Source organism: Hylobates moloch, unplaced genomic scaffold, assembly GCF_009828535.3.
Source record: "Hylobates moloch isolate HMO894 unplaced genomic scaffold, HMol_V3 SCAFFOLD_5, whole genome shotgun sequence".
Lineage (NCBI taxonomy): Eukaryota > Metazoa > Chordata > Mammalia > Primates > Hylobatidae > Hylobates > Hylobates moloch.
The window spans coordinates 22,104,027-22,117,815 of NW_026652280.1; the positions used below are offsets into that span (position 1 = coordinate 22,104,027).

Below are 13,789 nucleotides of genomic sequence, written 5' to 3' on the forward strand. Positions count from 1 at the left end.
CTCTAAAAATTGTTAACAGAATGAATTTAGAAGTGACAGAATGATGGTATCATCCCAACCCAAATTCCTTTCGTCCAGACTTTTGAAAAATTAGAACAAAACAAATAGAAGACCAAGGGAGAGAAAGACTAGAAAAATTGGTTTAGCCAATTCTCATTTGGCTAGTTTGAAATTGGAAGCCAGTACAAGAAGACAGGGGATGAGGGTGGGGGAAGAAGCCCAACGTTACAATAGGACTTCAGGCTTGTAGATATGTTAGTATATGCAGAGTCTCTTTGATTTAGCAGAAGTGAGTATCCATGCCTAGGCTGACATATGCAGTCAAGGACATTATGTGTCACGACCTCTCCCTTAGCCTACAAGTTCCTAGAAGGCAGCAGCCAGGCCTCTGTAGTATTCCTGACTGATTCTTTTTGGAGCCATGGATACAATGAATGTCTGGGACAATGAGGACAAATGGCTTCTTGATGCTTTCAGGGAATCTATACACTTCACAGACAGGTTCGGTGTCTCAGAAAAGTGACCTGTAAAGGTTAAATACAGTATTACAAATCATAATTCTAAAACATGAGAACGTGTGTTACAATCACTTGAAATGGCCAGATGCAGTGGCTCACACCTGTAATCCCAGCACTTTGGGAGGCCAAGGCAGGCGTATCATGAGGTCAGGAGTTTGAGACCAGCCTGACCAACATGGTGAAACCCTGTCTTTACTAAAGATACAAAAAATTAGCTGGGCGTGGTGGCAGGCACCTGTAATCCCAGCTAGTTGGGATGCTAAGGCAGGAGAATCGCTTGAACCCAGGAGGTGGAGGTTGCAGTGAGTCGAGATCACGCCATTGCACTCCAGCCTGGGTGACAGGGTGAGATTCTATCTCAAAAAAAAAAAAAAATCACTTGAAATAAGTCCCAGCTCTGCTAGGGGTGTGGTGACAGTGTGGCCTCAACAGGAAAAACTGGGGTAAGGCCAGGAAGGAGCAGAGGCCCAGACGGGGCAGTCACCCTCAGAATCCATCCCACTGGATATTCTGGCCAGAGGTTGAGAATCCCTTTGCAGTGGACTGACATTCCCCCAAGCCTGGCACCCAGGGTGCTGCTCAGATGCTTTCCTATGTTTCTCAAAGCACTGGCTTGTATATTTTGTTTCCTGGCCTTCGGGCACAGCATTTCCTACTCATTGTGTTCTGCAGGCAGCATCTTATGTGGAGGGTCTGCTATGGTGTCTGAATGTTTATGTCCCCCCAAAAATTCATATATTACAATCCTAACATCCAAGGTGATGGTACTAAGAGGTGGGGCCTTTGGGAGGTGATTGGGCCATGAAGTTGAAGCCCTCAGGAATAGGGTTAGTGCCCTTATAAAATAAGCCTGAGAGAGACCTCTTGCCCCTTCTACCATGGGAGGACACAGTGAGAAAGTCTTCTCTATGAACCAGGACACAGACTATCGCCTGACACTGAATCCGCTGGCACCTTAATCTTAGACTTCCCAGCCTCCAGAACTGTCAGAAATAATCTTCTGTTGTTTATAAGCACTAAGTCGTGGTATTTTGTTGTCGTGGTTGTTATTGGAGCCTTAACAGACTAAGACAGGATTTAACCTGAGGACAAACACTTATGGGAAAGATACTTGGAAGCTGAATTTCCTTCTACCTAACTGGCTGCCCTCCCTGCTGGATGCTGTGTGCTATAAAGTAATATAAATGAATCACTCCTGAAATAATCAAAATGCACTGATACTCTCAAAGGGCAGGAAGAGGAGAGCCCCTGAATGGGAAAGCTGCTAGGCTGTATCAGCTTGGCTAAACTCTTTCTTCCTGATTTTTCCTTCTCTCCTTTCTAAAAGTATTCATATTGTCTTCAAAAATTAAACACACACAACACATCCACATAAAAACAATTTGTTTTCATCTTAAAACTCATTCTCTCGGGGCCTTTTGGCTTTCTTGGATAAGGAGCACTTCCCCTGCAGTGGGAGCTCAGACAGAAAGGGCTAAGACTGCTCACTGCCATCCTTCTTCCAACGGCTTACTGGTAATGCTTTCTTCTTTGCTCATTCCTGTGAGGACTGCATATTTTTGTTGGATTCTGATGATTCCTGTGTGGTGGTAACACACAGAAATAGCCTTTTCAGGGAAACCTTGTTTTGATGTCTACTCTCTCTTGCTCAATCTGAAGTCCTCTACAGCAGTTCTGCTAAACTTTAAGGTGCATAGGAATCATCTGGAGGGCTCATCAAAATGCAGATTCTCATGCAGTTCAGCCTGGACAGGGCCTGGGATTCTGCATTTCTCATGAGCACCCAGGTGATGCTGATGCTGTTGGCCCACATGCCTCGGTTTGAGTTGCAAGGGTCTGCCTGATTTCTACAATCTCAGAGGAGCATGTTATGCAATGGAAAGCTCTGGATTCAAACCTGGGCTTCCCCACCTCCAAGACCTGGGGCCTTGCAAATTACTTAGCCTATTGGTGCCTGTCTTCCTCATCTGAATAAGGAAATAAAAATGTTCAATTCTAGAGAGGCTTAAGTGAGATAACAGGTACATCTTCACTTCATACTTTCCTTCCCATTGTATTACCCCAGTAACTCTGAGCTAGGCAAATCAGGAAAAATGATTTTCATTTTAAAAGGAAATACATGGAGACCTTGGAGTATATGTGATGACACTGACACCACATCCCAGGTTTGCTGCAGACCCAGGGAAAGAAAGAATAAACACTTCTCTTGTGGGGAATGGCACCCACACCCAACTGCACATCAGAGGGGACCTCTTTGCAGGGCAGCCTCTGGGTCTCCACCCCCAGAAATTCTGATTTTCACCATGTGGGGCGAGGTTCTGGAATCCGTGCTTCTATAAACCTCTGCAGCCCCCTTTAAGATGTAGAAACCACTATGCTTGCCCCTACTGCCACTTCAGGTCAACCGCCCCTGACCCTACCCCTGGGACAACTGGTGCCAAGCCTTCATCTGGAGGATTCTGAATAAATAGTGATGCATGATAATCTCCTGATAACAAAATCCAGGCAAATATCTTCTGCAAACATTGGCTGAGATCCTCTGTCAATTCACGCTCCTTTGGATTAACCACGTAGCTCTCAATTTTCATACCAATATTGATTATTCTTCAGATAATGCTGTATTTGTGCTTTTAATAGGGTGATTAGACAGTTTGCGTACAGGTCCACATTGGCTTGTCAGATTATATTTTGTGTGAGATACATATATTTAAAATTATATATATATACACACACATATTTAATATAAGATAAAAATATTAAAGACTTAACGTGAAGCAAACCGCACAGAGAGAACAGATCAATACACCCTGCCTATGCCTTCCCAACAGCCTTTGGAAGCCACCAGATGCCACAGCAGCAAATGTAAAGCTGTAGCTTGCAGCCTAGAAGTGTATGGCAAGTTCAAATGCCCCAAATAATGAGGCAGTATGTCCATATGTTGCCCAGGGTTTTTATAGCTAGCAATTGCCAGCCATTGATTTTGACAAAAGCAGTTGGTCAGGAGCTAAAGGAAAATAAAAACAGGAGGGAGAACACCTGCCTTGAAAGTCTAAGAAAAAGTAGACAGATCCAATGACGTCTGGGAGCTGGTGTGAGGCTGTGACCTCAGCATCCTCAGACCTGGGCTGTGGAGCCAGGTGTGCCTGCAGGCACAAGCAGAGTGCAAATGGCTTTGGTGCTGTTCAATTACTACACTCTATAGTCGACATGTGCCCATTTCTGAACAGCCAGGAAAGTGTCAATAGCTCCCTCCAACCCAAGGATGCGACAGAAACCCAACGAAACAGCAGGTGTTCCAGTGGCACTGATGGATTCAGTCTTGACACAGTCACATGCTGGTCAGGGTCTCCTGAACTCCAACTGCTCAAAGCCAGTTCTGCCATGGAAGGTGCAAGGTTAGCCCAGCCCTGTCTAGACCATTTGGATCTGTTTCTTCTCCTCTCTCTTTTAGGAGGAAGGCAGGGAGGGCATGCCAGGAGCTGATGTGTCACTGCCTGATGGGGAGGTGGGTGTAGATCCCAAAAGCCCTCAGACATTCTTGAGCTCCCTCCCTCTCACAGGGAAGCAGGTCCTATGTAGGACCACATGGAAGGCCAAGTGCTCGCTTCCATTTCAAAGACGAAGAGAAGTCATTTGTTTACCTACAATAAGGCTACCTATGCAGGTGATAGTGCCTTTCCCCACTTCTTGAAATAAGTAATATTGACTCAGATTGGTCATGCTGGTTGTGTCCTGTGGCCCAGGACCTGGTACTGGCAGGCATGTACACATCTGTGTATAATCTGTGATTAACAAGGATGGCAGACAGCTACTGCCTAAAAATATAGGTTGCTTGGTAAATAAATTTTTCAAAACACTGGGTTCCCAGGGTAAAATAAGGGAAGCCCGGACCTCAGGCACAAGCCATCTCTGAGATCTTGAGACACCAACTTGCTTTCTCCCTGGTGGCCACTGGATTTTTGCTCCTCAGGAGGTCAGAAATAGGACAAAGTGCATTTCCAAGAATGTGCTGCTCCCCATAGCTGATCTTCCCCAGCTCTAACCTGGAGAGAGAGAATGTCTCTCCACAACTGACCCTTTCTCCATGCCTTCCCCATCCCAACCCAACTCCATGTGGGCCAGGTCTACTTTGCCTCCAGAGTGGCTGCTCCTGGGCATTCTAGGAGCTCAGCTGCCCTCTGACACCCAGACTAACTGGCCCTGGCCCTGTCCATCGCCTACCCATGGGCAGTACAAAGGTGTGTGGTCAGAGTCATGCAGCAACGCTCATCAAGCCAGGGATGATTCCCATCCAGAGGGGATGGAAAGGGAGGCAGGACAGGGTGAGGGATTGTGTGAGACCGGAGAACATCATGGAGGACAGAAAAGGCCCTGCGGTGTGCTGTGCTCTCCCTTCTCTCTCAGCTTGGGGAGGGGCCTTGCCACCGACTGCGTGGTCAGTAACCGAGTAGCTTCCCTGGCCAGAAAGGCTGTTTTTCATGCATCATGCATTTTCCTTCTAGTAACAAAGGCTTTTGGATATTTGGATGCTGAGCAATAATGGGGTGTTGGAAGCCAGGGCCTTTGTGCTGGTGGGGAGGGGAAGCAAGGAGAGAGATAGGGGAGGGCCCATTCCCGAACACAGGGTAGAGTGACCTCGGTTGTGTGTGTGTGTGGTGTGGAGGGTAAGGTAAGGGGGACAGTATCTGGTTGGTTCAGGGAGGCAGATACAGGTTGGGGAATTACCCTGGAACCACATGTCACCTTGACACCCAGTTCCGCAGGTGCAGTGGTGTTAGCTCTTCAAGGCACCTGAACATCTTTTATCTCTCTTAGCTTGGTCCTCCTCACAGAGCCATAGAACCTCAGTGTTTTGTCCAGTCCAGGGTTGTCAGTTTCACATAGGGAACTGAAGGCACAGTGAGGTGAGTCCCAGCTGAAGCCAAAGTCTGGATCCCCCATTGGGAATTTCTTTCCACAACATCTTTGAGAGGAAGGTGGGGCAGAGGTATGGATTCCCATTTTACTCTTGGAGAAGGAAACAGGTTTGTTTAAGGTGACCCAATTAGCACTGGATCCTGGATTTGATCTTGGAAAACCCTTTCCCAGCCTCCACAGTTTCTGGGAAGCCTGTGAAGTAAGAGCAACTCAACACCGGGTCAGAATCTTCCAGTCCTCGCTGCCCTGGAACTGAAACTCCCCACTCAACTTGGATGGACTGTCCTGGCCCAGGCCATCCTGGATGGGCCAGCCCCAGCTGACCCAGCAGCTGACTAAAGATGCACACTTGAGTCCAGCTGAGATCAGCCAAGCACGGCCTGTATCAGCAGACACACCCAGCCAACAAACAGGCTTCCTGGCAGAAATAGATGTTTATTGTTGTATATCACCCATGCTGTGGTTCTGTGTTTTGCAGCATTATTGTGGTGACAGATAACTGATACAGAAGCCAAAAACGACCTTTGCCTTCCTGCGCAGGGGTGAGTCAAATGTACTGTAAGAAGCTCAGATGGAAGCCAAGACCCTGTTTCCTACTCCCTGTCAGCCACTTATCAGCTGCAGGACTGTGAGCCTAAGTTTCCTGATCCTGTAGAGTGGGGATGCTAATGCCCAGCACTCCAGGACATCAAGAGGCTTGCTGTAACACTTGGCACACAGTAGACACTCAGGAAATGTGAACATTCTTTCTTCCTTCCTTAGAGAAAGCAGAAAGAAGATGTGTAAGGAGAGGTTAAGAGTTCATGATTCCAAGTCTTACTCAATAGTAGACGAACTGCCCAGAGGGCTAATGGCAAATAAAAGGTTAAAGATGTTTGTTTTCTTTGTGACGTTGTCTCATAGCCAATTGCCAGCCTTATATGAGAGGTAAGACTACGATGTGTTTTTACATACGTGTCAGAGATCCTAAAAGGTTTTGGACCACTGGAGTTTCCTAACATCACTAATTTATGTCCAAATACATTCTACATATGATGGGTATTGTTAGCCTCTAATAAATAATGCAGAACTGCTCTATACTCCTTGCATTCAGTAAATACTTTCCCTGAATAGTTCAATGTGATCTTGTCAGGGCAAGGGTCGGAGGTGGGGAGAGACCATCCAGGGTGTGCATTTGTCAGCAGACACTTAGCCTCCAAGGATACAGGTTTGAAAAGTATGCCTGCAGAAGAGGCCTTTTCACCTTTCAGCTGAAGAGCTTGCAGCTTCCCTCCTAGGAAGGCTTGTGCAAAGTAGGGAGCATGACCCTTTCCACTAAGGAGCGCACTCTCCTGGGAGGACATAGGGGCTGCAGTTCTGTTGGAAAGATTAACCAAGGCAGTCAACTGGGGTTATGTTGGAAAAATCAATTACAAAAGTAGGTTCACATTTGTACCTCCGGCCTTGTTCCCTGAGAAACCTACAGGTGTTTGAGGTAAGAAGAATTGAAATAACCCCCCTTCACTTCCCTGCTCTGAACTGGTGGCCCTTCAGTACTGATAGAATGATAAGACTATGGGAGAGGTGATGGTGTCCAGTAGAGCACCCTTCCTTTGGAACTAATCTGCATGATCAAGAGCCTTTAAAATAAAAATAATAAGAGTCCTTGAATTCAAACAAGGGAGAAAGAAAATGAAAGAACTATACACTCTGCTAATAAATATTTGATATTCAGTAAGCCATAAATGCTGGTAAATCTCAGCAAAGCATGCTTCTCAGGGTCAGCAAATAATTAGGTGCCAGCACATTGCCACAGAGACCTTGGGAGCGGGGGCCTAACACACAAGAATTGGGGCTCAGGCTCTAAGCAGCTCCACTGGGCATTCAGGGTCAGCTAGTGCCAGAAGCACTGATCACCCACCTGGGAGAAGCCAGGCCTTGATGGATGGGGAGGGGCTGTCTTAAAATCATTATTGGATTATTTTGTGCTCCCTAAATTTGGGAAACTATAAATAGTTCCCAGTTAAATGCCTTGCAGGTTTCCTTGCTTCATTGTGATTTCTGACGCATCACCAAAGGCCACTTAGGTTCAGATGACCAGGGAGCCAGTACCATGAACCTGCCCTCTGCCCCCAACCACCCCTAGAACTAAACTCTAACTTGGCCCTCATTTCTCCAAACGTGCCTGACCTGAGTCAGATGAGAAACTTAATGCCTTTGTTTCGAGGTTGAGAGCTGGCTTTCCTCAGAAACTTGGTCTTCATGTACCAGATGCCAATACAGACAGGCAATGGAGCCAGTGACATCCAGACCAACATCCATTTGGGAGGCCAAGGGCAGAGACAGGGTGGATGCTGTGCAAATGGATGTGGAGCCATTCTTGGTTGTTAGGTTCCCCTCCTCCTTTCACTCCCTTCTAATTGTGGGTGTATGCACAGGCCTGGCAAGACAGACCTCTAACCCATTTGGCAAATTATCCTGCACAAGGTACTCCAGCGTGAACCACCTATGGGCTAGTTGGAGCACTGCCGCCTGGCTTATTAGAGCAGATATTGTGGGCGGGAGAATGGCGGAGCAAGAGGAAAAAGGAGAGAGGAGGGAGAAGGAACAAGAAGGCAGGAGGGGCCATGCATGATGCACAGATACACACTCCCCTCATTCTGGAGATGCTGGAGGGTGGGGGTAAAGTCCCCAAGTTCCAAGCTGCCCGGAGCCCCGGGAGGCTCGGCACTGCCCTGGAATATCGGTGTGAGCCGTGTCTTGGGCTTCGCCTCTGACACAGGACAAATCTCTGATCCTGGGGAGATTTCCTGTAGTACATTCTTCCTCTCATCTAGAAAATGTGGATGATAGGCCAGGCGAAGTGGCTCATGCCTGTAATCCCAGCACTTCAGGAGGCTGAGGCAGGTGGATCACGAGGTCAGGAGATCGAGGCCATCCTGGATAACATGGTGAAACCCTGTCTCTACTAAAAAAAAATCAGCCAAGTGTGGTGGCATGTGCCTGTAATCCCAGATACTCGGGAGGCCGAGGCAGGAGAATCACTTTGACCCGGGAGGCGGAGATTGCAGTGAGCCAAGATCATGCCATTGCACTCCCGCCTGGGTGACAGAGCAAGGCTCTGTCTTAGAAACAAACAAACAAACAAACAAACAAAACAAAGGAAATGTGGATGATAAATGGCAAATCTCTGCTCTTTCTCCATACCACCGCCTTTGCTTTCACTTGGATGTTGAGCAAGCTGGTCTTGACAAGCGTTAGAGCAACTCCCCAGTGTCCACTTACTGTCGGATGGAGGCAGACCACACAGCGACCATTCTGTGTTCCCAAGCTTCAAAGACATTCTCTGAAAAAAACAAGTTTTATTTCCTGTCTCTATTTTTACTTTCAATACAAAGTCACTGAAGGGGACTCAGGAAATGAGCCCTCTTGGATGTCTCACAACTTTCTTATATGGAGGCAGGGCCTGACAAAGGCCCAGAGTGCCCCTGGTGGGCAAATCTCCCAGGGGAAGGTTCAGGCCCCCGTAGCTGCCTGCAGGTGCTGCCTGTAGGAAGCACACTGGAGCCTGCACACCGAGTGGAGATGTATCTCTTACCTCTGCTTCTCTCCAGCAGAGGCTCTAACAAACATGAGTAGCCTCAAAGAACAGGCTTCTAATAGCAGATGGTCCAGGTCAGGTGCTAAAACCACAGACTCCTAGAAAGGCAGGATTTTAGAGAGCACGTGGTCTAACCTTGTTTTTAGAAATAAGAGATCAGAACTCCCAGCTAGGGTCACCTATGCAGTGACACAGCCCTGAGAACCCATATTCCCTTCTGTCTAGTCCAGTGGGGCTTTTATTTCCCACCTTCCTATTAGAATAAATCGTTTGGGGCACTCAGCCTTTGAAATCACAATTCCTGGTCATCTCTTCTGCCTATGCAGAAGCCTAGCAAAGAGAGATCTTTAGCTCTGCTGCCAAGCTGCATTCCTGCAAGCCATCCAGGAAGTCGTGAGTTGCTAAAACAAATATTTAATTCCAGATACAAACATCTGGCTTAAAATGGCTAGGAGCATTTTAAGAAGCTGCATGGGGCAGCTTCTTCAACTTTCTGCTAAAATCGTCTCGAAGTCCTATAATGAAACATAAAACTTAGCACACCAAAAACCAGGACTGCAGTCAGCCTGTTTTGGGGGGTCTGGAGATTTTTTACCTAAACACAAGGCCAAGGCCAATGGAACTGGGTTGAAATGGGACATCAGGATTGAAAAAATAACATCTGAGTCCTCCAACTGTTGAGAAATTTAAATTCAGCAGCCATCCATCTACTTGATAGGTGCTGCCTTTTGAAAGAGCCAGAGTACTCCCCACTCCCTTCCGCCTGCCAATTAAGAACTGCAACTCTCAGAAAACAACTAGGCAAAAAAACCAAAAACAAACAAACAAACAAAAACAAAACAAAACAAAAAAAAACTGCGGGGTGGAGGAGGGACACCAAGGCTGGTACATCACTCCCTTGGAGAAGTAGTTTCCAGAGCACTCAGGGTGAGCGCAGGGACAAGAGGAGCCCTTGACGTGCAGTACACTGGGGGTTGTTGTGTGTATTCCATTTGATCAGCTTCTCAGCATCCCAGGATTGGATGCAGGAGATGAGTGCACATCAGTTCAGCAGGGCCACACAACAAGGAAGCTTGGTTAGGTGTATCAACTGGCGATTTAGTATAGGGCTTAGAGAATGAGTGCACTAACGTCCAGAAAAGAGGTCATGAGCAAAACATACACCCTTTCTATTGACCATGGCAAGCCAGAATGAGTCTCTTCTCAATTGAGAATGAATAAACAGGAAAAAGAGACAATTGAAAAAACAGTAGAAGACAAAAACGGATCCTCATCTGAAAACCAGAGAAAATTTACCAGATAATATCTCCCAGAAACTTAACATTTTAGAGAATCATTTGATATAACAATATGATGCAAAAGAGGTGGCTTTTATGAAACAGGAACAGAAAATTATTAAGAAGAAACAGCAATTTGTAAGTAACCATATGTAATGAAAAAGTAGTAAGACAAAAGATGGGCTGGATGAGGTGGCTCATGCCTGTAATCCCAGCACTTTGGGAGGCCAAGGCAGGCGGATTGCTTGAGCCCAGGAATTTGTGACCAGCCTGGGCAACATGGCGAAACCCTGTCTCTACAAAAACTACAAAACTTAGCCAGGCATGGGTGGTGTGCACCTGTGGTCCCAGCTACTCAGGAGACTGAAGCAGGGAGAACAACTGAGTCCAGAGGGTTGAGACTGTGGTGAGCTGCGATCATGCCACTGCACTCCAGCCTGGGTGACAGAATGAGACCTTGTCCCAAAACAAACAAACAACCCCCACCCCCCGCGAAAAAAAAAAAGGAGTAAGATTTTTAAAATTTGCAGGAAAATGAGAAATACAGTAGTGGCACTGGAGGAAATTAAGAGCAAAACTGACACTGTGGCGGTAATGCTAGAATTTTATGCAGTTCAGGTGGTCTTTCCTGTAGAAAGGCATTCTTAGTTATTTAATGACTCAAAAATTCTAGCTACAGGCTTTCTACGAAAATAACTTCTATGAAAATTTTCTATGAAAATACTTTCTATGAAAATAACTTGAAGACATACTCTAGCTTACTAAGAATTTAGTCAAACTTAAAAGCTCAAAAATGTGATATTGTCTTAAAAAAAGAATTGGCCAACAGCCCTATGTGGCTACGAATATCCCTGAGCTCATTCCAAACATCCTAAAAAGTTTTATTACATGAATGAAGAGAACCTCTTTGTTAAGACTACACTAATGAATCTGCAGGAAGGAAAAAGGGTCGGTGTCTCCATTCACAACCAAATCTCAATGTTTAAAAACAAATTGTTTCATTATTACTTTTCATCTTTATGTGAATAATATAGTTTGAACAAAAGACATTCCTTTGGAAAAGTATCTCTGTCTTGCATAGTTTACCACCAGATTTGGAAGTCCAGTCAAAGACAATTTCAGATACGTCAAACTGAAAAGCAAAACAAAACAACATGCCTATATAAAAAACAAGAAACAAAAAACAACAAAAAAAAACAAAAATACTAGAAAGAAATGTTTCAAAGTGTTGAAATTTCAGATGAGGTGTGTAAGCACCACTATGATTCAGTGTTATATCGGAAAAGGAGCCAATACAATAAAATAAGAAAAAATAAATAAGAAGTGAAAATTTAGAAAAATTTATAAAGGAATTTAGGAAACTGATGAAATGGCAAAAGCTTACATAAGTTGAGTGCTCATTATTTGACAGGCAGAATTCTAAGTGTATACACTCATTTAATTATTACAACCACCCTATGAGGCAGCTTATAATTAATGACACCAAGGTACAGAGGATTAAGCAAATCACTTAAAGTTACATAGTAAATAATAGGCTGGGATTCAAATTCAGGTAGTGTGACTCCATACTTCTTTTACTTAACAGCGTCTTCAGCCAGAAACACAATCCTCGTAATTATAAGTTAATATGAGGGCTTTTTTTTTTTTTGGTTTTGTAACCTAGAAAACTCAAGATTTTGAAAGGCAAATTACTAGAACTAATAAAAAAGTTCAGTAAGGTGGCCAGTTTCAAGATGAACATAGAAAATCAATATTGATTGTGTGTACTTAAAAATCCAAGAGAATACATGATGAACTGTTAGAATTAGTATGAGAATTTAGTAAGATTCTAAGACTCAAGTCAGTAGACAAAATCGATTGCATTTCTCTATAACACATCAAACAGTAAATGAAAATGATATAATTTACAATAGGATCAAAATGTACACAGAATAGATCTAGCAATAGGTATACAAGACTTTGACAGGGAAAACTACAAAACTTTGCTAGAGAAATTAAAGAATACCTAAATAAATTGATTGGAAAACTCAATATTGTAAAGAGTTTTAATTCTTTCCATATTGATCTACAGGTACAATGCAATCTCTAATCAGAATCCCAGCAGATTTCTCTCCCTCTCTTCCTTCTTTCTTTCCTTTCAACAGGAAAGGAAAGAAAGTTTGAGTTTGACAAGCTGACTCTGAAATTTAACTGGGAATGCAAAAAAAATCGAAGAATAGTTAAGCTATTCTAGATGAAGAAGAACAATGTAGGACAACTTTCTGTTTCAACCACCAAGATCTTTAATGAGGCTACAATGGATGGTGTAATACTGCAACAAGGACATACAATTCCAGACCAGTGGAAAGGACAGAAACCCAGAAATAGATCCATACATATATGGACACTGGATTCAATGACAAGATTGGATATGCAGAACATGAGGAACACGTGTTCTCTCCTGTAATGGAGCTGGAATAACCAGATAGGCATTGTGTCACAATGTAATTCTTTTTTTTTTTTTTTTTTAACATTCTTTTTTTTTTTTTTTTTTTTTTTTTATTATACTTTAGGGTTTTAGGGTACATGTGCACAATGTGCAGGTTTGTTACATATGTATCCATGTGCCATGTTGATTTCCTGCACCCATTAACTCGTCATTTAGCATTAGGTGTATCTCCTAATGCTGTCCCTCCCCCCTCCCCCCACCCCACAACAGTCCCCGGAGTGTGATGTTCCCCTTCCTGTGTCCATGAGTTCTCATTGTTCAATTCCCACCTATGAGTGAGAACATGCGGTGTTTGGTTTTTTGTCCTTGCGATAGTTTACTGAGAATGATGTTTTCCAGTTTCATCCATGTCCCTACAAAGGACACGAACTCATCATTTTTTATGGCTGCATAGTATTCCATGGTGTATATGTGCCACATTTTCTTAATCCAGTCTATCGTTGTTGGACATTTGGGTTGGTTCCAAGTCTTTGCTATTGTGAATAGTGCTGCAATAAACATACGTGTGCATGTGTCTTTATAGCAGCATGATTTATAGTCCTTTGGGTATATACCCAGTAATGGGATGGCTGGGTCAAATGGTATTTCTAGTTCGAGATCCCTGAGGAATCGCCACACTGACTTCCACAATGGTTGAACTAGTTTACAGTCCCACCAACAGTGTAAAAGTGTTCCTATTTCTCCACATCCTCTCCAGCACCTATTGTTTCCTGATTTTTTAATGATGGCCATTCTAACTGGTGTGAGATGGTATCTCACTGTGGTTTTGATTTGCATTTCTCTGATGGCCAGTGATGATGAGCATTTCTTCATGTGTTTTTTGGCTGCATAAATGTCTTCTTTTGAGAAGTGTCTGTTCATGTCCTCTGCCCACTTTTTGATGGGGTTGTTTGTTTTTTTCTTGTAAATTTGTTTGAGTTCATTGTAGATTCTGGATATTAGCCCTTTGTCAGATGAGTAGGTTGCAAAAATTTTCTCCCATTCTGTAGGTTGCCTGTTCACTCTGATG

At 44.3% G+C, this 13,789-nt stretch overlaps 1 protein-coding gene across 1 annotated transcript in view; it reads right to left on the reverse strand.

The window, feature by feature from the left end:
- ONECUT2 (one cut homeobox 2) overlaps positions 1-13,789 on the reverse strand; it is a 53,469-nt gene that overhangs the window by 3,164 nt on the left and 36,516 nt on the right. The window lies entirely within an intron of this gene.